At 45.1% G+C, this 25,924-nt stretch overlaps 1 protein-coding gene and 1 non-coding gene across 2 annotated transcripts in view; both read right to left on the bottom strand.

Annotated features, from left to right (window-relative positions):
* LARGE1 (LARGE xylosyl- and glucuronyltransferase 1) overlaps positions 1-25,924 on the bottom strand; it is a 596,546-nt gene that overhangs the window by 378,682 nt on the left and 191,940 nt on the right.
* LOC132499656 (small nucleolar RNA SNORA76) lies at positions 695-832 on the bottom strand. The gene has a single exon (XR_009533891.1). It is a non-coding gene; the product is annotated as a small nucleolar RNA SNORA76 (small nucleolar RNA).

The raw sequence follows: 25,924 nt of genomic DNA, 5'->3' as shown, positions 1-25,924 counted from the left end.
AGGAATTACCACATGCCTAATTCCCCATTTTATTGACTCTCATTTCTTTTATCATAGGCTGTAATGACTTTACGAAAAGAAGGAATAACCAGCTGGTAGATGTAACGATTTCCAGCCCCCCGCCCCCAATTCCATTCAAACGTTTCCAAAGACGCATACCTATATTTGTAGAGCTGCAATCAGAGATGAGTATGCATCAGTGGACAGCCGGACGGCGCCGGAAATTGGGAGCTTTCCCCGAAATTCTGACCAGATGATTACTGTAATATGTCTAAAAAGGCCACGTGCTGAAATGACCACCCCCCGACCCCCACCTCTAGGAAGGGGGAAGGCAACTGACACGCTGAGTGCTCAGTCGGGGCCAAAAGCTTTGTGAACACCGCCTTGCTGGATTCTCTGAGGATGTACGATCGTCACCCTTCTGGGTACACTCTCGGTGCCACCGGGGGATCCCCGAGTCGCGTGTGACCAAGCTCCATTCCCCAAGCACAAGAACCATCAGAGAACCCAGGCAGAGAAGACCATCCCTCTGTCCTGCACCCACAAGCCTCTGCCCAGGGTCTGCACACAGAACGGCCTTTACACAGACAACTGCAGCCACTCCCAGGCTCCCTGCCCTCCTACCCTCTCTGTGCATCACATTCTCCCTGCAACACCCGCCTCTTCAAGGCCTCTGTCAGCCGTGCCCTTTGCCGAATGTCGCTTGCTGCCAAAGGAATCACCTAGGTCGCATCTAAGCAGCCCCGGATTCGAACAAGCTGGCTTTGCTCTGCCACTGCCTCCTAACCCCTGAGGCCACGCGACAGGCCCCGCAGAGGTTCCAAGGCAGTGCTCTGGCTGTGGTCAAAGCAGGGGACCCACAGGGAACGGTGCTCAATGGAATGATTTCGAAAATCGCTAGCCCTCCCTGGACCTCAGTTAAAACAGCGGGTCATCGCCTTCACACCACCGCTCAACTCCCTCCCACATGGGACACCCCACAAATTGAAAGCCACGTACGCTTCCCAGGCATCTGACATCCCCCACAGCCCCAGAGGGCTCTATGGTATTAAAACACCCAAGATGCCTGACAACGCTGGGTACGTGTGGAGTCTTCAATCTGAGCTGCTGTAAACAGCGCTGCTATGAAGCCCACTGACAGGCTCCACTCTACCCAGCTCCACCTTTTCCTTTAGAATCTGTATGTGAGAACAGTACATTCCTAAAAATAGAATCACTGAGTTAAAGGGTAAGCACAATTTATAGTTCTTGGGATGAACCTAGCTCCAGCACCGAGCTAGGCACCTCACTTCTGTTCTCTCTTTTCAGTATCCCACAAAGCTCAGTTACCCCCATGCAATTGATGCAGAATGTGAGGTTATAAAACAAAACAACTGGCCCAGGGCAATACAGTTCTTTTGAAACAGCTGGGAGAAGAATCTGAGTCCCAGATTCCTCCAGTTCTGTGGTATCTGCTGAATTACTCAGACGTTTGAGCTTTCCCACACAACTACAACAGCTTTCATTTATTAACGAAAACCGCAGGCCAGGTTCTAGACTGGGTACTTTATTACGTATACTCCCACATCCAACCAAGTCAATGAGGCAGTCAAAACGATGATGCTGCTGCTGCTGAGAACAGCACCGACCCGCTTCTGAAGGCTAATACGTTCGAGGCATTGTGCAAAGCACTTTATGTTCATCTATTATTTTTACTCTCTTAAAATCTATAAGCGAGACGTTAATAGGCCCAGTTTATAGATGAAAGGATTGAAGCTCAGAAAAGTGACTTCCTTTAAGGGTCCCAGGGGGAAATACATCCATCAATAAATGGATTTGAACACAGGGCTGTCTCCCAAACCTAAGCGTTTCATCTCAATGCTAGACTGCCCCAACAACCAGCATCATCCGGTGGGTGGCGAGGAAGAAGGTTTCTAAAGAAGATGGTGAGAAAAATCAGCATTCCATTTTGGTTCCTCTTCCCGGCGATGTGCTGGCTGTGTGTAGTTTGATCTGTGCTGCGTTTATTTCAACGCCATCCAACTGGCTGCATACAAATGCAAGTCTTTCTCTTCTGAGGGCTGCTTCCCATTACAGCAAAGGAGAATCACAAGGATCGGCCCACATCCCGACAAAGGCCTCCAATGGCTAAGACGGACCCTCTCATCAGAGCCCAGGAGAGTACAGGAAGGCTCCCCCTCGGGGCACCCTCTGCAGTGCAGAGGCAAGAGTAGAAAGATGAGGACTCCTAGAAAGTGGCAAAAGTAGCTCTGTATAAGGGGAACAGCATCAGGCTGGGAAAGAAGTCACAGGTTCAAGTCCCAGCTCTGCCAGCAACCCACTGTGTGACCTGGAGCAAGTAAGTCTTGGCCTCATGAACACTAATAAAATTATTAAACAATGTGATGTAATTATGGACTCCCCTGTGGAGGGAGTGGGGGAGATTCTTAGCAAAGAATGACTGAATAGCTTTAAAGAAAGGATTCAGCAAACCAAGACAAGATACCTGGGTCCCAGATCATTTGCACAACTAACCTACCATTAGAAGTTCTTGTCCTCAAAATGCACAGGTATAAACCCATGCGTTGGCCTTTGTCTGCCCTAAGGCAGCTACCATCACAGTCTTCATGATCCTACACCAGTTCACATCCTGGTAACACTGCAGGTTGAAAGCAGACTGAAGAAGAAATCATTACCTCCATCATCAAGTAAGAATTCCATCATCTCCAGGAGATCCAGAGTTGGCACACAGAGACCAGTTCCAGCTGAATTATGTTACGGCTAATAAAGAAATGGGAAGAAGGGGGAAAGCCACTCCCCTTATTTACTACCCTGATATGAGCGGGATGTGCCTTTCTCTTTGTCATCCTCCTGCCAATTGCTAAAGGGACACCTCCCATGCCCTCTGGCACCAGCAGCCTGATGGTTTTACTGCGTGTCCATCAGTAAAATACATGGAATGCCCAGATGAGTAGGAACAGCATTTGACCTAAAATAACAAAATTCATAAAGTCAAGTTTGGCTTGCCAGAGATGCTCTTTTCATAGTAACTTTGGAAGTCTCCAGGTGTTAACAGCTGGTTATCAGGTTCCTCTTGCTGGGGTTGAAAGCTACATTTGCAGTGTACAACCGAGATTTTCCAAGCACACAGGACTCCAGGCACATATGCATCAGCAACCCTCCACCGCCACCTCTCTCCAATTGCTCTGGCTTCCCGGCCAAACTTACTCCCTGCTCCCAGTTCTTTGGAATCAAAGGAACTTTTTTTAAAACATCAAGCTGCTTGGGGAAAAAAAGGTGTCAATTTGTAAATTCCCTACTTGGCCCTGTCTACCTGCAAAGATACAGAAAAGTCCGGGGGAAGGAAAAGAAGAGGATTGTGTTTCTCTTTTTAGTTTCCAGATGGAGCTGACTCCCACTGGCTACCCACACACCCAAGTGGCTGATGTCACTGTTGTGATTTTAGTAGTACTGTGCAGGCCTTGGGCAAGTACCCCCATGAAGATCAACAAGAGCGAGCACATCTGAGAAAGCCAGAGAGATAAAAACGAGGGAACCAATGTGTCCTTGGCTCTGAAAATGTCTGCAGAATCTCCAAGCAGAGACCCATCAAATGGACATTTGTGCACATGTGTCAGCTGGACCAAGCCAAGGTTTTTCAGAGGTAGAGACACTCAAGCAGGCTGACGAAGACTGAAGGGCTGAGAACAATGCGGCCCCAAATATCACCTTGTAGGACCCTTAGGAAAAAGGTCTTTGACCATTTCCCAGGATGGATAGCTCAGGACTCAACCACCACATGGCCTGAAGGGGAAAAAGTGCTTTCAATGGAGCCTAGCACTGCCATGTGACCAGCCTCCACAGATTGAAGAGAAGCTGCTGACACTCAGAGGAGCTGGCATTTATAAAGGAATCTAGTTAACACGATGGTACACTAGACCCTGAGTCTATCCACCAGAAAGGGTGCCATAGAAGGTGGCAGTGGTAGTGACTGTGTCCACAGAGACCTGGATGGAGATGCCAGTCTGAACCTGTTTTACTTGGCTTTGCCAGGATCCCTGCCCTGTGTCACACATCTTACCCTAGACACCATATGACAACACGTCTTTTGAGTCACTGTACCTCTTCAGGTGACTGTCACATTGTAGTAGGTTTCTAGGGCTGCCATAACCAAGGACCACAGAGTGTCTGTCTTAAGCGAGGGAAATTTACTTTCTCACAGTTCTGGAGGCTGGAAGTCCCAGAACAAGGTGTTGGCAGGGTTGGTTTCTCCTGAGGCCTCTCCCCTTGGCTTGCAGGCAGCCATCTTCTCCCGTTGTTTTCACATATCCCTTTCTTCCTCTGTCTGTGTCCCAATCTCCTCTTCTTATAAAGACAACAGTCATACTGGATTAGGACAGTCATACTGTCCATACTGGACAACAGTCAGACTGGACGTGACCTTATTTTACCTTAATTACCTCTTTCAAGGTTCCATCTCCAAACATAGTCACATTCTGAGATATTGAGGGTTAGGATTTCAACATAAGAATGGTGAGGGGGACAAGTCAACCCATCAAAATCATTACCAGCTTTATACCACTGAGCGACACGAGACACAGGAAGTAAATGACTTCTCAAAAGCCATACCACTCATTTGTGGCAAACCTAGGATTCAAACCCGTATTTCCTAGACCCTAAAAACATGATCCTTGGGCTTCCTTGGTGGCACAGTGGTTGAGAGTCTGCCTGCCCATGCAGGGGACATGGGTTTGTGCCCCGGTCTGGGAAGATCCCACATGCCTCGGAGCGGCTGGGCCCGTGAGCCATGGCCGCTGAGCCTGCGCGTCCAGAGCCTGTGCTCCGCAACGGGAGAGGCCACAGCAGTGAGAGGCCCACGTACCGCAAAAAAAAACCCCCCAAAACATGATACTTTTGCTCTGAAAGAGCTGCCTCTGGCAAGTGCTCAGGTTGGTTCAATAGCTTACCAGACAGTCACAGATCTAAAAAGCGTGACACTGGGACGTGCACCCAGGGTCTAGATAATTTTACCCCCAGTAGTTAATTGCACTGAACACGCCAAGACTACTCAGGTTAAAACTGCTCTTTGTTGAGCCAGTAACTGTCTATCATCATAACTCATTCTCCTCTATTCAGGGCTGTCCAGACACCATGATTGGGTAGCTCTATACATTCTCCACTGCAATGCACCAATTTTAAAAAACGTTCATTGCAGGCCATTCAATGGTAGAATCAGGCCAACCCTCAGGACCCCCCATTTGATTGATGCCTGTTCTCCAAATTGGATTTCACGCTTCCTAACAGCCTCTTAATGGTGCCTAGTGGAAAACCTTGCATGGAGTAGGCAGCTGATAAATATTTGTTGGATACATGAATGTATGTATGAATGGATGGAGTAGTCAAGGCAACCTCAAAAGACCCCTCTCAGTTTTAAATTTCATGATTCTGCTGCAGGAGGTGACACTGGGATTGCTGCTTGATGGCTGAGGATTGTATCAGACCCAAATCAGTACCTTTCCTTCATACAGTGTATCTTCCTCGACCCAGCCAGCAGGTCAGGGAAGCATCATCAACAGAAACGGAAATGCCCTTGAGGATAATGTCCCTTGCCCAGGTACAGCATGATAGAGAGCCCTGGGACCAACTAAACTTTCCCCTTAGAATTAATCACAACACTAACCTGATGTTCTTTCTTCTCTTGCCAGACTCTTACTAGGTAGGAAAAAAAGGAAAATTTCACAGTCATTATCTAACTCCACTGTCCCTGGGGTCTGTGCTCCTATTTGGAAAATGCAATTGTTGTTCAACAAATGTCTGTCTGAGTAACTCTATAAGCAAAGAGTTACCATGGGTAGTTTCCAAAGAAGCGGAAGACAATAGCTCATGAAAGCAAGGCATTTACAAGTAATTCAAGGAGGTAAAAAATATTCGACAATGCAGAATAATATAATGCAAATTATATTAAAACGCATTTAGTTTTTAAGGAGTCAGTGAATCAAAGAATTACATGGGAAACCCAAACTGGAAATCCTGGCCTTGACCCTAGGAAATAGCTAGATCTGGGTCTAACGGATGACCGTGGACGTGGTTTGACCAGGGTACTGAGCAAGTTAGGAAGAACAATGGTTTAAATAAAGGCACAGAAGCCATACTACATGTCATGGGCAAAGGGGCAAAACGGAGGTGGGGCTGTCTGGAGAAGGAGGATGGCACTGACAACTACAGAGCGCAGGGGGTTCCTGAGGGACCGTGAATGGTCCTTTCAACTGAGGCGTTTAGACCAGACACAATGGGCACCAGAAACCCATTCAATTCTCCTGAGCAGAGGAACAAAACGATGCAAGTGGTTTCTGAAGAATTAACAGCATTCCAACTGCACTGCTTTGATCAGAGTAGAATGAATCAAGGAAGGTGGCCCCAACAGCGGGCATGATGATTCAAGGGCACTGAGGAGGTCTCATACACTACAGAGAGAGAGAAAAGTTCTTTTTTTTTTGGAATTGGGAGGGGACATTTATTTATCTATTGAGTGTCTGTTATGTGTGAGGCATTGCTGTTGCTTGGTGGAAAAGACAGGCTTAGGCATAGGCCACAGGAAAGGGAGACCACAATCCAAACACCAAATAAAAACATGCATAGTAAATTACACTGATAAAGGAAGGGTGGTATGGGGGTGAAAACTAACCTAGTATAGAGGTTCAGGGAAGAGAGCAAAGTTCTTGAAAACCAGGGACACATTTCAACAGGTCACGGCCCCAGCAGTGGGGTACGAGAGTGGAATATAAATACTGTGTGATTTTTTTTCTCAAAAGACCAGTTAGTTTTTAGACATTTCCAAAGCAACAAATCACAGAACTGGAAAAGAGCACTGATAACAAACTGTTCCAAACCCTTGTTTTAGGATGTCATTCATTCATCATTTACTAAGCCCGTACTGTGTATGAGGCACCCTGCTAGGCACAGAGAAGGCATGAGGGTGCCAGGTATTGTACGAGAGGTAATGGGATGAGAAACACCTGACTCCCAACTTAATTCCTCAGAGGGGTGGCAGTTTTGCAAGGTGAACAAGTGGAAACAAGACAGAAGAGAGAAATGAGTCTGTGCTAAGGTGCAAGGGCAAAGTGTGGCCTTGGGGCTACCAAGTTTGTCAACTGCCAGAGCTAAGGGACGGAAGGACAGACAAATTGTAGCTGTAGCAAGAGAGGAAGAAACGGAGACTCCAAGAGCAGACTGGATTGATCTCTTTCAAGGGTTCTAACCTCTGTATTACAATACTCTGCTACTACCCAGCCTCAATCCAAATTCTTCATACTTGCATTTAAATGTGTCCTAAAATACCAAATGGAATAAAAGTCTGAAGAATGCTCTGGAAACCAAGAATGGCATTGATCATCTTACTGTAAAGAAGGGAGGTAAGCTGCCCACAGCAGACTAATTCATACGGTGCTGTTCAGAAAGAAATACGTGCCACCGCCAGCCAAAAGATATGAGCAGAAACACCCCTGAGAGCAGACAGAGAGAAAAGCACACAGAGCAGGGGAAAGCGAGCCGAAATGTGGGATTTAAATAAAAGTTGCTTCTTCCAGGTTTCACAAAATAAAGATAAGAGCTCATGCTCGCTGCATAGTTAGTGGTGTGCCATTTTACAGACGAGGAAATTGAGGTCCAGGGAAGTAGAGTAACTTGTCCCAATCATCCAACCAGTAGAAGCTAATGCCAAGATTCAACCCCAGGTAGTTCGCCTCTAGAGAGCTTCAATCACTCCTGTACCCCATTCAACAGCTTGTGGGGTGAAGAACAAGATGGAGGATGCTACCTTCATAGGGAAGCTAGGAACCTGGATGCCAGGCCTAACCCTGGACATGAACAGCCTTGGACCAGTAAGGATGTCAGCCTCAGTTGGAGAAATGGTCCTTCCCTGAGCATCCAAGCGGTCTTGAGGCAGGCAGGATCAGATGGTTCATGGGACCTGAGGCCTTCCAGGGGAGTGTTCACTGAGGCCAGGGACCCACTGGCTATGAGGCCCTGCAGAATGACAGTCCGCTGGGCAGCTAGGTGAGCCACACATTCTACTCCACCATGGGTGGAAAAATATCAGGAAATCTCAACTTGGCTCCAAAGATGGCCAAGGCGCAGCAATGAACAGGTGGAGAATTGGAGGAAACCAAGACTGGGTGGAGTCACAGCAGTTGAGAAAGAGAGGGATGGAGGGATGGAGAGATGGAGAGAGGGACGGAGGGGTGGAAAGAGGGTTGGAGGGAGAGAAGAATGGAGAGGAGGATGGAGAGAGAGGGGGAATATGTGTGTATGTGTGTGTACACACATATGGGTATCATGCAACCTACTGAGGCCAGCGACAAAAGCTAGTAACATACTCGTCTTTAAAAACAAAACAAAAAACAACAACAAAAAAGGGAGTAGAGGCATCAACAGGGGGAAGAACTGGTGGCGCAGTGGTTGAGAATCTGCCTGCTAATGCAGGGGACACGGGTTCGAGCCCTGGTCTGGGAAGATCCCACATGCCGCGGAGCAACTAGGCCCGTGAGCCACAACTACTGAGCCTGCGCGTCTGGAGCCTGTGCTCTGCAACAAGAGAGGCCACGATAGTGAGAGGCCCACGCACCACGATGAAGAGTGGCCCCTGCTTGCCACAACTAGAGATAGCCCTCACACAGAAACGAAGACCCAACACAGCCAAAAGTAAATAAATAAATTAAAAAAAAAAAACAGGGGGAAGAAGAGCCAGTAACCTTGGCCCCCAACATCCCTCAGCAGCCTCAACCAGAGTCAAGTTTAAATTATGTTCCCATGGCACAGACTCTAGTGCCTTCAGGAATTTGCCTCATGTGGCAGCTGTACTCACAGAGGTGTGTTATAAATATCTGGTGAGGGTGACAATGACAGCTACTCATTTACAGCCACCTAAGCCGCCTATCCCCACGGCTAATTTGTTTTGTGTTTGTCCTCCAAATCTCCCCTCTGCATCTTGAGAGCAGCACCACATCACTTGGGGGCTGAGAACTGCTAAGAAGCTTGGAGCTTCATTTCATATCAATGTCTTATAATTAATCAGTTTTATTTAAAGAGGAGGAGGGGAAATAGATATATCTACAGAGCAGGGAAAATGGATACAGCTTGGAGAACAATTATACATAATAGTTCCAGAAGGTTTAGCTGTTCAGATGATCATTAAAGAAATGGATGGAGTAGGTTTTTAAAAACTTTCCAGCTCCCCCTGCCTCCCCCGAATCGGATAAACAAAAACGAGAGGGCTATCTCCGCTTCCTTCTGGAATCACGTTAAAATGTATCCCCAGACAGCCTTTCACTAAGAACCTCCCACCTTGGCTATGCCACTAGTATATAAATGCATCACACCACCTCTGGCTTTTGGAAGCACATCAGTTACAGTCTGGGGTTCACTCATTACTGTAGTTATTGGTGGTTTATTTTTAAACACACCAGCCAGCACACACGCGGCTGGACATGGGGAACCAGGCTGACGCTCTATTTAATCTGACAGTTCCTTAATTACCTAGTTGGTTTTGTTTTGGGCTTCCTCCCCTCCCAGGTATAAATTTCTTAAGTTATAAATGGTAAACCCCTGTATCTGTTTATTCTTTGATAGCATTAAAAATCAGTCCCCACCAGTCAATAATGATGAACTGGACCATCTTGCAAACTGGTCCAGGCAATTGAGGACTGCCTCCTGCTTTTCTACTAAGTTGGCTAAGACAGCTGCAAGGGTAGTGGGAACTATAGTGACCGGCAGGACAGAAATGGTCTGTCTCCCTACTCTATTCCATGATCACATAACTCCAAAGAAATGAAAAAGTTGATCTGTGCCTGGAAAAATGGAAAGTGTCTGCTCTGGAATCAGACAAACTAGTTCAAATCTTGGTTTCTTTGCCTGGGCACCCTTGGGAATACCCCCTTCCCTCACACTAAGCCTGTGGCCTCATCTGTAAACCAGGGGAAAGAATTATACCTACTTCACAGGATCAAATGGGCAAAGTCAAAATTGAGACAAAAGACACCACACTGGAGATACAGACAAGTAATAACTGTTTTGATCATATAAATGCTCAATTGATAAGTGTAATACAAATGTACCTGAGTAACAAACCAAAGACAAGAAAAACAAAAGAAAGTTGAAAAAATCTGCAGTGTCCAGGTAAAATGGACCATGACATCATCCCATATTGCCACCCAACTTGTCCTCACATAGGCCCATCACCGGCCCCTCCAAGACCAGCCAACAGCACACAGCAATCTGTTCCACTCAAACCTCACTCTGGCCTCCTGGGTGCCCTGAATTCCAACGTAAACCACCTCAGATTATGGAAGGTTGCAGGATGGCAACCTCATGTGTCCTGAGCAGCGGCCTCTGAAGATGCAGAGGTGGCATGAGTGAGGGGTCTTTGGGATGATCCTATCAGGAGTGGCAGGAGGGGCGCGAAAGAACTGGTCACTCCACGCCTCGTCTCATTTCATCACCATGCCCTGCCGAGTCTGGGTTCCTCAGCCCTTTACTCAGATGGAAAAAGCGAGGCCCAGCAGGTTAGTCTGCTCATCCAGCATCCCCCTGTCCACCCCACAGTTTAGGAATGTCAACTCAGCTGTGAAGTCCTCCAAGCCCCCCTGGCTCACTCCAGGTCGTCCTCTGGAATTCAAGTCACAGGCAGTCCCCAACTCATGTCCTCAGGAGGCACCCTGCCCGAAGAACTCTTGTGCGAATGGGGTAGACCAAATGAGGGAAATATGGAGAGCAAGGGGCCTGGATGCAAGGAGGGGGACCCAAAGACACGCTCAGCTAGAGGGAATCCTCGTCTTCTGCTCTCTTGGTCTTTTGCATGAGAAGCTTGGGCTAAAAAGAATCAGAGTTAGCCTGTTCCTCTGAAATCCTCATTTTACACAATCAGAAATTGAGGTCTGGAGAAAAGCAAGCAACTGGGCAGCAAGTTCCTGGCCAGGGCAGGACTAGAACCCATGGTACTTACTTACCACCGGTCTTTCCCCACATCTTCACATCAACATGAGCCATTCCACCATCCCTGGAGCCCTCCCCATTGCTCCTCAGAGGCACCACAGATCCCTTGCCATCCTGCTTCTTTGAGTTAATATTCCTAAGGGCAGGTTGGTACCTTGATATCGGGGTAACACCTGGGCGATTACCTCATCCACAAGTGGTCCCTCCAGGCCAGCTGTGCTCCCATCCCTGAAACTGCAGTGGTCCTTTTGCTGACTGCAAGGCAAACATTCTTCCATGGCTTCTCCACCAACTAAAACAGTAGCTCTCAAACTTCAGTGGACATCAGAGTCACCTTGAGGGCTGGCTAAAATGTGAGAACGCAGGGCCCTACACCTCCAAGGCAGTAGGTCTGGAGTGGAGTCCAAGAATTTGCATTTCAAACAAGTTCTAGGTTCCGAAATTCTCTCTCCCAAACTCCCCTGTCCAGTGACAGGTGGCAGGGATATAAAATCAGACCCCCATCTGCAACTCCGGTGGCATCAGACACACCAGGTTAAAGTTGCCCTACTTTCAGACACAGCTCAAATCTCTCCTGTGATCACAGACAGATGTCACTGAGCAAATGACCCCGTACTGACATGCTGTGGGTCCCAGCTGGCAGTGGGCTTTCTTTTCACTGCTCTGAAACCAACACTAAGAAATATCTCTAAGGAGTTACAAACCATCCACAATTTATTGAATTTTGAGTTAATTCTCCATCACTAACTACTAATTCCAATTTCATGTTTCCCGCTAGATAAATTGTTCCAACCCTTTGCACAATCGATGCCCAAATTTCCACCTCATCCCATATGCTTAAGAAGGATTCAAACAGGTAGCCCTCACTTTGTGAAATAGAGGCAAATCGTCAAATCTATTTCCATAAAGTCACTCCTATGCCCTTGGGTTGCCAGATTTAGGAGAAAAATACAGTACACCCAGTAAGATTTGAATTTCAGATGAACTAAAATTTTTTTTTAGTATAAGCATGTCGCATGCAATATTTGGGATATACTTATACTAAAAAGTGTTAAGCATTTATCTGAAATTCAGATTTAACAAAGAGCTACGACACCCGTGCACTCATTCAAAGACATATGCAAGACATATAGGTAGAGGTGTGTGGTAAATGTTTAAAAAGTGGCTCTTGGAGGAGGGGCTGGCTTTCAGTACTTGCTGAGGCTTGAAGTTCCTACAACCATCTTGCAAAAACATGAGGAGACCAAAAGGCCAGCAGAGATGCCCACCCAGAGCACCAGGTTATTGAGCCACAGGACTGAGGGCAACAACCTCCTCCCTCCAAGATCTTATACAGCAAGACAGATACACTCTTATTTAAGCCACTGTTAGCTGGTTTTTCTGCTACTAGTACCAAAATGATTCCCAACAGATACACAGAAGATACTCCTCTTTGCTATGTATGCTATCTTCTGCCTCTCCCAGTAGAACAAAAGGTGTTTCTGTTTACGAGTCATGCTGGTGCATCTCTTCTTTCCTTCACTTTCATTTACTCATCCATCCATTCATCCATCCACCCACCCACCCATCATACACAGTGTACCATTTACCTATTTATTCTATTGTAACATCCAGTGGTGAAACACTCTAGAGCTATGGGGAGACATCCCAATTAGTGCCTCTGATTGACTCTCCAAGAGTCCATGACCAACGTTTACCATCAAGGGCCTCTTTCAAAGAGTATTTTGTAAATCTGCCCCCAGATGCTACCACAGAGTAAGGGTTTTTTCCTTCCAGTACTGATAATCCCGACTCTCTTCTCACCTACTCAGTACACTTCCTTGGGGTCAGATTACAACACTGTAGAAATCCAAAAAAGCCATGGAGGAGCCCTTGAGGACCAAGAAATCCACTCCAGGACACCCCAGTACCCACAGTGGGGCAGGAGTGCTCTCAGCCACAGGTTATCTGAAAAGGCTGCTGACCCAACAGATGCTTCTTTTGTAAACCATCCCAAGCACTAATGACTGTGCTTAAGAAACCAACTGGCACTTACTTCTCTCTCTGGTGCAACAAATGGAAAAGGAAACTTAATGCATGAAGGATGAAGGCCACCAAAACCATACATGGAACCACTTAACCAACCATGTCCTAAAATTTCATTTCAAATATACTCCTTAGAAGTCACTTTGTCCCAAAGAGTCAGGCTGTCCACCCCTATTCCAGCCATCCTGGGCTGGGCCTCCCTACTCCTTACACCATTAATTTCCATCTCTGAGACATCCTTTTAACTGTCATCATTCTTTTACTCCTTCCATCTCAGCTCTAAAGTGTTTCTCTTTCTAAGCTCCAGGTTCCTGCAATACTTTGTAATATATGCCATTTAAAAAGAGGCTCACGGGCTTCCCTGGTGGCGCAGTGGCTGAGAGTCCACCTGCCGATGCAGGGGACACGGGTTCGTGCCCCGGTCCGGGAAGATCCCACATGCCGCGGAGTGGCTAAGCCTGTGAGCCATGGCCGTTGAGCCTGCGCGTCCGGAGCCTGTGCTCTACAGCGGGACAGGCCATAACAGTGAGAGGTCTGCGTACCGCAAAAAAAAAAAAAAAGAGGCTCAGAGAGGGAGGAGTCAAGATGGCGGTGTGGGAAGACATGGAGTCAGTGTCTCCCCACAACTAGGACGCCTGTCGGCAGCTGGTGGGGGACTCTGACCCCCAAGGAGATGGGAGGAATCCCAGAGTGAACCAGTAGGATGCAGGGGGGACAGAGGGGGGAGGAGAAGTGGAGGCCAGACAAGATCGGCGACCCTGAGGCCCAGGAGATCAGGAGAGGCAGACAGGAGGGGCACTCCCAGACCCCAAACCAGAGGAGCAGGGGAAGAGAGGAGGGCATCTGCCCTGCCCACTCGAGCCCAGGAAGCCTGCTGGGCTCCCAGGTGAGTTTCCCTGCCCTCTGAGAACAGGGGTGGGGGGCATGCCTGGCCCCTGCTCTTCCTTGAGCCTAAGCCCCACTTCCCCCAAAGCCCCCAGAACCTTTTCCAGTCCTGTGGGTCCTGAGCCTTGGTCCCACCCAACACCCAAACCTCACCCTTGCTTATGCCCCACTCTCCACAGCCAAGGCTTTCCCCTCACTTTTTTTTTTCTTTTCCCTCCTCCTCTTTTTTACTATTGTGGTAATGATGTACCTCCGGTTGCTGATTCATCTATATTTTTATTTTTACATTATTTTCTAACATGTTAGTTTCCTAGTCTAATTTTATTTTCTACTTTGTTATTGTTCTTTTTTTTCTTTATTTTTTTCCACCCACACAGCTTGTGGAATCTTGATTCATGAGCCTGGGGTCAGGCAGAAGCTCCTGTGGTGGGAGATCCAAGACCGAACCACTGGACTAACAGAGAACCTCAGACCCCAGGGAATATTCATGGGAGTGAGGTCTCACAGAGTTCCTCATCTCAGGACCAAGACCCAGCTATACCCAATAGCCTACAAACTCCAGTGTTGGAAGCCTCAGTCCAAACAACCAGTAAAAGAGGAACACAATCCCACTCATTAAAAAAAAAAAAAAAAAAAAAAAAAGAGAGACAGCAAAAAAATATGTCACAGATGAAGGAGCAAGGTAAAAACCTACAATACCAAATAAATGAAGAGGAAATAGGCAATCTACCTGAAACAGAATTGAGTAATGATAGTAAAGGTGATCCAGAATCTTGGAAATAGAATGGAAGCACGGATTGAGAAAATACAAGAAATGCTTAACAAAGAACTAGAAGAACCAAAGAACAAACAAACAGAGATGAACAACACAATAACTGAAATGAAAAATACACTAGAATGAATCAATAATAAAATAATGAAGGCAGAAGAACGAATAAGTGAGCTGGAAGACAAAATGGTGGAAATAACTGCCGAGGAGGAGGATAAAGAAAAAAGAATGAAAAGAATTGAAGACAATCTCAGAGACCTCTGGGACAACACTAAATGCACCAACATTCGAATTACAGGGGTCACAGAAGAAGAGAAAAAAAAAAAGGGTCTGAGAAAATATTTGAAGAGATTATAGTGAAAAACTTCCCTAACATGGGAAAGGAAATAGTCACCCAAGTCCAGGAAGAACACAGAGTCCCATACAGGATAAAATGTAGAAAAAACACACCAAGACACATATTAATCAAACTAACAAAATTTAAATTCAAGGAAAGAATATTAAAAGCAGCAAGGGAAAAACAAAAAATAATATACAAAGGAATCTCCATAAGGTTATCCGTTTATTTTTCAGTGGAAACTCTGCAGGCCAGAAGGGAGTGGCAGGACACACTTAAAGTGATGAAAGAGAAAAACAAACACGTACAACCAAGATTACTCTACCCAGCAAGGATCTCATTCAGATTCTATGGAGAAGTCAAAAGCTTTTCAGACAAGCAAAAGCTAAGAGAATTCAACACCACCAAACCAGCTTTACAACAAGTGCTAAAGAAACTTCTCTAAGCAGGAAACACAAGAGAAAAAGACCCACAAAAACAAACCCAAAACAATTAAGAAAATGGTAATAGGAACATATATGTCAATAATAACCTTGAATGTAAATGGTTTAAATGCCCCAACCAAAAGACACAGACTGGCTGAATGGATACAAAAACAAGACCCATATATACTGTCTACAAAACATCAGATCTAGGGACACATATAGACTGAAAGTGAAGGGATGGAAAAAGATATTCCATGCAAATGGAAATCAAAAGAAAACCAGAGTAGCAACACTCGTATCAGATAAAATTGACTTTAAAATAAAGACTGCTACAAGAGATACGGAGGGACAACATAATGATCAAAGGATCAATCCAAGAAAAAGATATAACAATTATAAATGTTTATGTACCCAACATAGGAGCACTTCAATACATAAGTCAAATGCTAACAACCATGAAAGGAGAAATCAACAGTAACACAATAATAGTAGGGGACTTTAACACCCCACTTATACCAAAGGACAGATCATCCAAACAGAAAATAAAAACACAACAGACCAGAGGACACAACAGACCAGATAGATCTAACTGATATTTATAGAACATTCCACCCAAAAGTGGCAGAATACACTTTCTTCTCAAGTGCACATTGAACATTCTCCAGGAGAGATCACAGCTTGGGTCACAAATCAAGCCTCGGAAAATTTAAGAAAATTGAAATCATAGCAAGCATCTTTTCTGACCACAATACTATGAGATTTAAAATAAACTACAGGAAAAAAACTGTAAAAACCACAAATACACGGAGACTAAACAGCATGCTACTAAATAACCAAGAGATCACTGAATAAATCAAAGAAGAAATAAAAAAATACATAGAAACAAATGACAACGAAAACACAATGACCTAAAACCTATGGGACAGAGCAAAAGCAGTTCTAAGAGGGAAGTTTATGGCAATTCAATCTCACCTCAAGAAACAAGAAAAATCTCAAGTAAACAATCTAACCCTACACTTAAAACAACTAGAGAGGGCCTCCCTGGTGGCGCAGTGGTTAAGAGTCCGCCTGCCGATGCAGGGGATACGGGTTCGTGCCCCGGTCTGGGAGGATCCCATATGCCGCGGAGCTGCTGGGCCCGTGGGCCATGGCCGCTGGGCCTGCGCATCCGGAGCCTGTGCTCCGCAACGGGAGAGGCCACAACAGTGAGAGGCCCGCATACCGCAAAAAGAAAAAAAAAAAAAAAAAAAAAAACAACTAGAGAAAGAAGAACAAAGAAAACCCAAAGTAAGCAGAAGGAAAGAAATCATAAAGATCAGAGCAGAAATAAATGAAATAGAAATGAAGAAAATAATAGCAAAGATCAATAAAACTAAAAGCTGGTTCTTTGAGAAGAAAAACCAAATTGATAAACCCTTAACCAGACTCATCCACCAAAAAAGGGAGAAGATGCAAATCAATAAAATTAGAAATGAAAAAGGAGAAATCACAACTGACACTGCAGAAATACAAAGGATTAGAAGAGACTACTACAAACAATTATATGCCAATAAAATGGACAAGCATGAAGAAATGGACAAATTCTTGGAAAGGTACAACTTTCTAATACTGAACCAGGAAGAATTAGACAATATAAACAGACCTATCACAAGTAATGAAATTGAAGCTGTAATTAAAAATCTTCCAACAAACAAAAGTCCAGGAGCAGATGGCTTCACAGGCAAATTCTATCAAACATTTAGAGAAGAGCTAACACCCATCCTTCTCAAACTCTTCCAAAAAATTGCAGGGGAGGAAACACTCCCAAATTCATTCTATGAAGCCACCATCACCCTGATACCAAAACCAGACAAAGATATCACAAAAAAAGGAAATTATAGACAAGTATCACTGATGAACATAGATGCAAAAATCCTGAACAAAATACTAGCAAACAGAATCCAACAGCACATTAAAAGGATCATACACCATGATCAAGTGGGATTTGTCCCAGGGATGCAAGGATTCTTCAATATATGCAAATCAATCAACGTGATACACCATATTAACAAATTAAGGAATAAAAACCATATGATCATCTCTAAAAATGCAGAAAAAGCTTTTGACAAAATTCAACACCCATTTATGATAAAAGCCTTCCTGAAAATGGGCATAGAGGGAACCTACCTCAACATAATAAAGGCCATATATGACAAACCCACAGCAAGCATCATACTCAATGGTGAAGACTGAAAGCATTTCCACTAGGATCAGGAACAAGACAAGGATGTCCACTCACCACTGTTATTCAACATAGTTTTGAAAGTCCTAGCCACAGCAATCAGAGAAGAAGAAGAAATAAAAGGAATACAAATTGGAAAAGAAGACGTAAAACTGTCACTTTTTGCCGATGACATGACACTATACATAGAAAATCCTAAAGATGCCACCAGAAAAGTACTAGTACTAATCAATGAATTTGGTAAGGTTGTAGGATACAAAATTAATGCACAGAAGTCTCTTGCATTCTTATACACTAATGATGAAAAATCTGAAAGAGAAATTAAGGAAACACTCCCATCTACCACTGCAACAAAAAGAATAGAATACCCAGGAATAAACCTGCCTAAGGAGGTGAAAGACTTGTACTCAGAAAACTATAAAACACTGATGAAAGAAATCAAAGACAACATAAACAGATGGAGAAATATACCATGTTCCTCGATTGGAAGAATCAATATTGTGAAAATGACTAAACTACCCAAAGCAATCTACAGATTCAATGCAATCCCTATCAAACTACCAATGGTATTCTTCACATAATTAGAACAAAAAATTCTTACAATTAGTGTGGAAACACAAAAGACCCCGAATAGCCAAAGCAATCTTGAGAAAGAAAAACGGAGTTGGAGGAATCAGGCTACCTGACTTTAAACTATACCACACACCTACAGTAATCAAAACAGTATGGTACTGGCACAAAAACAGAAATATAGATCAATGGTACAGGACAGAATGCCCAAAGAAAAACCCCCACACACGGGCACCTAATTTATGATAAAGGAGGCAAGAACATAAAATGGAGAAAAGACAGCCTCTTCAATAAGTGGTGATGGGAAAACTGGACAGCTCCCTGTAAAAGAATGAAATTAGAACACTACTTAACACCATACACAAAAATAAACTCAAAATGGATTAAAGACTTAAATGTAAGACCAGACACTATAAAACTTTTAGAGGAAAACATAGGAAAAACACTCTTTGACATAAACCACAGCAAGATCTTTTTTGACCCACCTCCTAGAGTAATGGAAATAAAAACAAAAATAAACAAATGGGACTTAAAAGCTTTTGCACAGCAAAGGAAACCATACACAAGACAAAAAGACAACCCTCAGAATGGGAGAACATACTTGCAAATGAAACAACAAAGGATTAATCTCCACAATATACAAACAGCTCATGGAGCTCAATATCAAAAAAACAAACAACCCAGTTAAAAAATGGGAGGAAGACCTAAATAGACATTTCATCAAGGAAGGCATACAGATGGACAAAAGGCACATGAAAAGATGCTCAACATCACTAATTAATAGAGAAATGCAAATCAAAACTACAATGAGGTATCACCTCACACTGGTCAGAATGGCCATTATCAAAAAATCTACAAACAATAAATGCTGGAAAGGGTGTGGTGAAAAGGGAACACTCCTACACTACTGGTGGGAATGTAAATTAATACAACCACTATGGAAAACAGTATGGAGGTTTCTTAAAAATCTAAAAATAGAACTACCATACGACCCAGCAATCCCACCACTGGGCATACAACCTGAGAAAACCATAATTCAGAAAGAGTCATGTACCACAATGTTCACTGCAGCTCTATTTACAATAACCAGGACATGGAACCAACCTAAATGTCCATCGACAGATGAATGGATAAAGAAGATGTGGCACATATATACAATGGAATATTATTCAGCCATAAAAAGAAACGAAATTGAGTTATCGGTAGGGAGGTGGATTGACCTAGAATCTGTCATACAGAGTGAAATAAGTCAGAAAGAGAAAAACAAATACCATGTGCTGATGCATATATATGGAATCTAAAAAAAAAAAAAAAAAAAACAGATGGTACTGATGAACCTAGTTGCAGGGTAGGAATAAAGAGGTACACATAGAGAACGGACTTGATGACATGGGATGGGAGGGTGAAGCTGGGGCGAAGTGAGAGTAGCATCAACACGTATACACTACTGAATGTAAAACAGTTGGCTGGTGTGAAACAGCAGCCTAGCACAGGGAGATTGGCTTGGTGCTCTGTGATGATCTAGAGCTGTGGGATAGGGAGGATAGGAGGGAGGCTCAAGAGGGAGGGGAAGGATATGAGGACATGTGTATGCATATGGCTAATTCACTTTGCTGTGCAACAGAAACTAACACAGTATTGTGAAGCAATTATACTCCAATGAAGTTCTATTAAAAAAAAAAAAAAAAGGCTCAGGGACTTCCCTGGTGGCGCAGTGGTTAAGAATCTGTCTGCCAATGCAGGGGACATGGGTTCGAGCCCTGGTCAGGGAAGATCCCACATGCTGCGGAGCAACTAAGCCCCGTGCTCCACAGCTAATGAGCCTGCGCTCTAGAGCCCACGAGCCACAACTACTGAGCCCGCGCACCTAGAGCCCATACTCTGCAACAAAAGAAGCCAACGCAATGAGAAGCCCGCACACCACAATCAAGAGTAGCCCCCGCTCACCACAACTAGAGAAAGCCCGCTCGCAGCAACAAAGACCCAATGCAGAAACGCAGACAAAAATAAATTAATAAATTAAAAAAATTTAAAAAGCCTCAATCACAAACTGCAGTGTAGACAACCTTTTCTGTTGCACTGCAGACAATTCTAGGTACTGTCTGTACTTCTCCTTCAATCAAGCCAAATGAGCTATTACTTATCATCAGTTCACAGTCCCTTATTAGCACATTGACTGTGTCTAGAGAGCAGATGCCCAAGGATGTCAATTCCTTGAGGTATTGATCCAAGAGGCAGACCATAACAAACACCCACCTTCCTGCTCCGAGGATTCTTGGCTAAGTGTAATCCATCAGAAACACAGCTGGCTCACCGGACCACACTGTGCAGAGCCAAACCAGATGCTGGGGAGAAATCTAAGACAGTGACCAACCAATTATGAGGGGAACGAGGTGAACAAATTGGAAGGCACAGAATGAGGCTAAGAAAATAAACAGACAGGAAGCTTTTTAGAGGAAATCTGTTCACACTGAGGATAATTAATTAATGTGTTGACTGGACTCCCCAAGGCAATCACGGAAGCTGCAGCCATGATGATTTTAATAGACTTAGGTTTTTATTGGGTGGAAACAACATAAGCCAATAACGAGCTGCCTGGCCACACGGTCAATGGGCTGAGTTCTTTCCTTCCTGATCCATGATTATTTTAACTGAGAATGAAGTGGCCACTCCACCCCAACTCCAAGGTACCATCATTTGTAGCTTCAACCAGCCGGGATTGCACCATTTAGAGGGGAGCACCTTATTTCTGAATGTCCTGGACAAGTTCGTCATTGTTTGTGTGTCCACCCTGACTCCGCCTGCCCCTCTACTGATCACACCAGCCAGGGATGCCTGATCCAAGATGGCGACAGGGGGGCTTCAACCAGCAGTGCTGAGCCAACCAGAGTTATTCTCCTGGAAATTTTAAAGAAGGCACAAAAAGAAGTTCTCACCGGTGGTAGGTGACTAAGCTGACAGGCATTCAGAGTTGGGGCTGAAAGACCATACTGGGTTGTGCAGAAGAAAGAACAGAGCAAGCTGGACAGGTGGAGGGGAAAAGAACACAGCTGATGAACAGAGACACTGAGGAGAGGACATGGGGTGGAGGAACAAGAAAGAGAACAAGAGAGTCAGAGGAAAAAGATGGAGAGACACAGACATGGAGACAGGACTAGAAGAAACCGACCCTATGGTCTCCTAAAAGAAAAAGCCTTGATTTCAAATTTTTCAGGCAAAGACTGAGCTGTACTTCCTGCTCCTGGGTTTTGGGGCACGTTACCCCAGTCTCATAAATAACACAGCCATCCCCCTCTTCGAACCTGAGCATACCTGTATGTCTTGCAACTGAAATATGCAGGATTAGAACTTGCATCAACACAAAATCCTCTTCTTGCGCTAAGTACAAAGGTTACTGTCCTTTTAAAGTCAAAACCCGCCTCCATCCAACAAACATCTGTTGAACACCTTCTGTCTTTGACCTTGCACTTAGCATTGGGTTAGAGAAATGAATCAAAACACAGCTGGGGGCTTCCCTGGTGGCGTAGTGGTTGAGAGTCCGCCTGGCGATGCAGGGGACACGGGTTTGTGCCCCGGTCCGGGAAGATCCCACGTGCCGTGGAGCGGCTGGGCCCGTGAGCCATGGCCACTGAGCCTGCGCATCCGGAGCCTGTGCTCTGCAACGGGAGAGGCCACAACAGTGAGAGGCCCGCGTACCGCAAAAAAAAAAACAAAAAAACACACAGCCGGTACCCACCCACAGAGTGCAGAAAACAGAAGGAAGATGTCCAAGCACACACAATTATGAGCTGTGCTGGCAAGTGCTATTTATAATCTGTGTTAGCAAGGGGGCATGTGGAAACACAGAGCTTCTGCCAGGCAGGGGACAGGTGGGTGCTGGTTGAGAAAGTCATCCTGGACGAAGCAACATCTAAGTCTCGACAACAGCCAAGAATCAGCGAGGAGAGGAGAGGAGAGGAGGGAAGGGTATTCCAGGCAGTGTGGCTCCAGTCGGGTGCCGGAGCTGGCTCCTACTGGTGGGAGAATTTACACCTTAGAAATGGGTAAATGCTACATATCAGGGCCTTTTAAAAATCACTCTTTTCTGAGAGTTGGTAGACCAGCACGCACCTGGGGTCCAAGGCTAGCGAGGACGGTTTGTGGTTATACAAGGTTGACATGTAGGCTGTCAGAAAAGGAATTGGCCAGAGATACAAGGTGGACAGGGGCCACGCTGAACAGATCCAAAAACTTACACTGTCCTAAGTCATTGTGGAGTGGGTGGGGGTTAAGTAGGGAGTGAAATGGTTGGTTGAAGGGATCTAGCTGCACCGCAGAAGATGGGTGCTAATAAAAGCTGAAGCAGCTGAAGCCAGAGGGCTGCTGGAAGGAGAGCCTGGCCCTCCAGGACCGCCACTCCCACGCAGAGCACTGGCTTGGCTCTGGAAGGGCAATTCCTTGGGTCCCTAGTGCCTATGGGATTCCCGAGGGAGTGGAAGGAAGCCAGAAATTCAGAGCATTCAAGGCAAATCAAATTTTGATGGAGGGACTTCCCTGGCGGTCCAGTGGTTAAGACTCCATGCTTCCAACACAGGGGGCGTGGGTTCGATCCCTGGTCGGGGAACTAAGATCCCACATGCCATGCAGCGTGGCCAAAAAAGAAAAAAAAAATTTTTTTTGGATGAAAAACAAAACCAAAAACAAAGTCAGAAGGAAGTAGGATTCAGTAGTGTGGTGTCAACTAAACAACGTAACTGGGCTTTATTATTTGCAACCACTTGTATGATTGAGATTTTTGAGTAAAAGTGACTTTGGGATCAGCTGTTGTGTAGGGGAAAGAGTTCTGAACTTGGAGCCACTGGCTTTAGACAGAAATCTTGGCTCTCCAGCTGTGTGACCTTGGGCAAGTCACTGAATCACAGCAAAACATGTATTCCTTCTGAATTTCAATTATCTCATTCAGAGAATGTGGGCAAAAATACCTGTTTTCTCAGCTTTATTGCGAAGACTACATGAGAATTTGAATATGTGTGTCTCTTCTAAATACAATACTTGACAATTATGGGGGATTGATCATTAACTTAGAGATTGCCCACTTAACTTAAAGGTCTGGATAAACTGAAGCAAAGAATAAGAAAGGTTACAAAGAAGAAATGCATTCATGAACATTTTCACGAAGTGTCTGGAACAGATGTCTTTTAAGTCAAATCTAGGCTCTGATTGAAGAGCATCGTACAAATTTGACAGATATAAGACCAGGGCAGCCAGAGAATAAACATGCATGGTGCTCCTTTTAAGCTGATTGGTTAGTACAGGCTAAATGTACAGAAGAAAAACTATACGTGGTTTAAGGACAAACAAAATTATTTTCTCATAGAAGCTCTAGACTTCATGTCCCCTCTGCACGTAAAACCATTGATTTGGTCTGAGCAGTATCTTCCTTGGTGCTAAATGGGAACAGAAAAGCATTGTGTGCAACCCTTACTCCATTTCTTATTTTTTAGCTTTGTCTTTGACATACTATTTTATACCCGTTGGTCAGAAGTACAACAAACCACCTGGATAAGAAATTAACTTTCTCAATTTTAAGTCACTATGAAGATATCAATGATGATGACGATGATGAAAATGGCAATGACACCAAACATGATAAAGACGATATTCAAAGTCCTTCAATGATATGAAAATAAGTTGGGACTTATGATGTGTATGGAACTAAATGGATGTTATGGGGACACACCATTCCTGCCCTCGGAATCGAGCGGCCAGACAAAATCACAACAGTCACAGCAGAAGGCACGTCATAACTCCTGCAATGCAGGGAGGCGCTGTGGCAGTAATGAGGAGGGAACACATAATTCTGAGCAGACAGAACAGGGAGCAGTATTGGTAGAGGAAACAGTTAAGATGGACTCTTCAGAGAGGATGGGGTTGGCCTAGGGAGGAGGTGGGTCCTAACAGCACAGAGACCGAAGAGGGACACACGCATCTGGGGAACCAACACCGATGGCCAAAGCACAGGTATGCTGAGAGCTGGGGTTATAAGTGGGAGCTGAGGTTGGTGGTTGAGGGCCAACTGGATCGACAGAGTTGGAAAGGAAAGTTGGAGGAAGATCCTGGATGGTAGTAAATGTGAGACTGGCCTGCCTCTCTTGCTCTCCAGGCAAGAAGGAGCTATGGAAGGCTTCGGAGCAGGAGGGGTGCAGCCTTTGAGAAAGATTCCTCTGGAATCTCTCTAGAAGAATGGAGGGAAGAAAAGGAGGCAGGAGGCAAGGTCAGATAAGAGCTAACAAGGGCTAATTCAAATAAGACAGCCATTAGGGGCAAATAAAAGAAACAAAAGTTCTAAGTTTAAAAGAATTTTATGAAGCGCCTGTAAAAGGGGAAATGCAGTAATGAATTTCTAGGCTGGCGGCAAAGCCAGCCAGAGTTGGGTTCTTGGTGAAAGCAGCACAAGCCCCAAGATCAGGGAGGAAAGGAAGCATGCCATCTCTGGACCCCTCAAGTAATAAGTCTAGGACTTGGTTAATATGCAAAGAACTTCTAGGTACTACCACCCCTATGCCTCCTTTCTTCTACCAGCCAGTTCATGTCTACAGACACTGTTGAAATCCTACTATGTGCCACGTTCTGTCAGGTGCGGAGGGGAAAAGAATGAAAAAGGCAGTTACTGATTCCAAGGATCTTACACACACACAGAAACAGCTGTGATACAGGCACATTTGGGTAAAGGATATATGAGGTTTCACCAAGGAATCACGGTAAAAGGGGATGAGGGCACAGGATTCAGAAAAGGAGGAAGACACTGTTGGAAGGTGGTATTAGTGCTGGACTTTAAAGGAAAAAAGTCCCGTCTTCTAGGACCCTGCCATCCACACAGCCATCCCAAACCCCCTTTTCTTTTCCCACTCCCCGTGCGTTACAGTGCCTTTGGGGGACCTCACTCATGCCCACAGCTCCCAACACCACCTTCAGCCTGAGCAGAGCCTGGCCCTGGCCACTGATGCAACTGGGATTCATCACTGAGCCCAGCCCTTGGTGGCAGCCAGCACAGGGAAGAAAGTGAGGAATTGACCGGGACAAAGTAGGTAATTAAATAGTTAATCCCACTAGCGGATTGTAAGTAAAGAAAAAAGTATGGGCAACCCCTGTAAGTTAATGATGACCCAAGAAAGCAGGTTTGCTTAACCACAAAACCATGCAACAGGAGCACAAGACAAGACCCAAAACAATAAAATGACGGTGGCATGAGACCCACATCCTGCCCAGTGAGCTCAGTAAGTTAATGTTTCCTAGGACATGCTCCTCTGGGCACATTAAAAACAAAAATATAAGGAAAGGGTGACATTATACTGAAACCTGAAATGATTTGCCATTTTTAGCATACATTACCGCCCTTTTGCTCATTTCCATTGTGCCATGACAATCCTGGCTTGACCACGGAGGGACAAGAAAACTCCCCCGCCTGATGTGGAAAAGGGGCTGATGATGGAAACATGACATCGACTCAAGAATGAGGAAGAAGGTGGTATTTTCCCCCTCCCCACCTTTCATTTGATTATAAAACTGTAGCCCACTAAGTTCTCGGGGCACGGCACCCTCTCGCCCGCCCGCTTGTAAGCTGCACTAGCATCCTGTTCTAATAAATCACTTTGCATCTATCACTCTGCCTCTTGCTGAATGAATTCTTTCTGTGCTGAGACATAAAGAACCGGAGCTCCATGGAGCACCACCAGGTTTCAGGA

The sequence above is a fragment of the Mesoplodon densirostris genome, chromosome 11 (genome assembly GCF_025265405.1).
Source record: "Mesoplodon densirostris isolate mMesDen1 chromosome 11, mMesDen1 primary haplotype, whole genome shotgun sequence".
In the NCBI taxonomy this organism is placed as follows: domain Eukaryota; kingdom Metazoa; phylum Chordata; class Mammalia; order Artiodactyla; family Ziphiidae; genus Mesoplodon; species Mesoplodon densirostris.
The sequence above is the reverse complement of the archived record's forward strand: the minus strand, read 5'-3'. Positions and strand labels throughout refer to the sequence as shown.